We start from the raw sequence: 2,106 nt of genomic DNA, 5'->3' as shown, positions 1-2,106 counted from the left end.
TAATTAAAAAGGTATTTTTTTATTTATAATTTTACATAATCGCGCAGTGTGCTAATTTAAATGTAAAAGCAATTTATTCAGAAATGTTCCATATATGTCGCTTCGTAAAAAATAAGTGTATAAATAAATAAATAATACTTTGTCAAACATGTTTATTTGGAGGGAATACTGTTTTAATTAGTAATGCTGGTTTATGTTTATTAAGATGCACAAAAAGCAGAATAAATATATTAGTGTGCAAACAATGAAAAAGAAAAAGATTGGTTAATTTGTTGGTTAATATATTTTTAAGATGGAAATAATTTTTATTTTATTTCATGGAAATATTACTGCTATATTATCCAAAAAGTACATTTTATTTAATTTTCCACAGTCGCCCGAGGTGCTGTGTTAATTTTAATGAAAAAGCAATTAATCAAGAAATATTCCATGTTTTTTAATAAAAGAATAAATAAAAAAACATGTATAAATGTTTCTTGGGAGAGAATACGGTTTTAATTAGTAATGCTGTTTTATGTTTAATAAGGGGCATAAAAGCGGAATAAATGTATTATTATGCAAACAATTAAAAAAAGACACTTCTAAACATTTTAATACTTATACACATTACAGTAACATTAAATCCTACATAATATAAACGGGACAGATTTTTGTAGCCTCTTTTTCAAGTACGTCACATTTCTCATAATTAATCTGTTGCTGACATCTAGCGGTGGTTACATATACTGCACCAGAATGACGTTTACGTAGCCGGGATGTCACGTACGATTCTCCTACGTCATGACGTTCCCATGATCCACCGCGAAGGTAGAATGACAAAAAAAAAATTAAATGGTATTTTTTTATTTATTTCAATTATCTAAACACAGAGCCAGATTGATCTGCATACTCGTGTCCTCTCCGTCTGTCGGTTGGTCAGCTCGCTGTGAGCGTCATCTCCTCACCGTCTCTGTAACGCGCGGCGTGCTCGCTCTAATATTGACAGTCAGACTACTAATCTTTAGCTTTGCGCAGTGGCAGTATCGTAGCCTATGAGGTTTATCCGAGGCGCGATTATTGCTAATTGAAAACTTTACCCAATACCCCGCCGTGACGACTTGAAATATAGTCGGCACTGGCAATTTTTGACGGTCTTTACGGAGACTGATTTCTTTGTGAAAGATAAGAAGACTTACAAAATTTATATTACTAGTTATACAATATGTAAATGATGATGTAAAACGCTTAACAGCGCGATTTACGAATGTCTCTTGTTAACAAATTAATCTTGACTTTACACTGATGTATATTAATATATAGTGTATTTCCTTATTTTACCAAGTATCATAATAAACCGCGGCCTTTACATTTAATCAGCATAGACAGCTCCACGACTTAATTCGTGCTAATTTATAATACTTTAATCTCTATCTGCGTATTGGCATTGTCTATCTTTAAATATCTAACTTTAATAAAATAAATAATACCACAAGTGTAATCAGCAGCTGTATTTCGATTATTAAACGAAATAATCATATACAGTCACGCATACACTCCCTCACCACATGAGGGCAGCAGTGTCACGTGGTTATCTTCTTTCACATGAACCATCCTGCAGTTTTTTGGGGTTATTATGGGTCACAGACATTCATGCAGTTTTTGGCGGGCATGTTCAAAACATCTACAAACTGACGCGTACATAAATAATAATATAAATATTTGATGAATCTCTCATTTTGGCATGGTTTTGCGCATTCTTATCAATCTAATTATGTTTTAGTAAAACGCTACTGTATATTTCCATTCAAATCCATCGTAAAACCTCCTGGAGATTACAAGTGTAAGATTTTCACTAAATAAAGAAGTTAGTTTAAAGACAGACTTAATTACAGGAAGGATTTGAGCTCTGTGCTCATGCAGACAGTATCACAGGTCATGATCTTCACCCTCTTCTCTGATGTAAACTTTTTTTTTATCCTTTTGTCTACTTCTTTAACCTTCCACACCAGACCTTTCTGACACACTGCACTGCATGTCTCCACGTCTCTTCATTCGCAATGAAGATGCAACATTTCCTGGACGTTGAGAAGCCGTTATGGCAAATTGAGAGTTAATCCATCTTCTGAA

At 33.4% G+C, this 2,106-nt stretch overlaps 1 non-coding gene across 1 annotated transcript; it reads left to right on the top strand.

The window, feature by feature from the left end:
• Positions 1-1,002: 1,002 nt before the first annotated feature.
• LOC128014785 (U4 spliceosomal RNA) lies at positions 1,003-1,143 on the top strand. Its single transcript, XR_008183669.1, has one exon. It is a non-coding gene; the product is annotated as a U4 spliceosomal RNA (small nuclear RNA).
• Positions 1,144-2,106: the final 963 nt, after the last annotated feature.

The sequence above is a fragment of the Carassius gibelio genome, chromosome B25 (genome assembly GCF_023724105.1).
Source record: "Carassius gibelio isolate Cgi1373 ecotype wild population from Czech Republic chromosome B25, carGib1.2-hapl.c, whole genome shotgun sequence".
Taxonomy (NCBI): domain Eukaryota; kingdom Metazoa; phylum Chordata; class Actinopteri; order Cypriniformes; family Cyprinidae; genus Carassius; species Carassius gibelio.
Note: the sequence above shows the minus strand (reverse complement) of the source record. Positions and strands in the feature narration are given on the sequence as shown.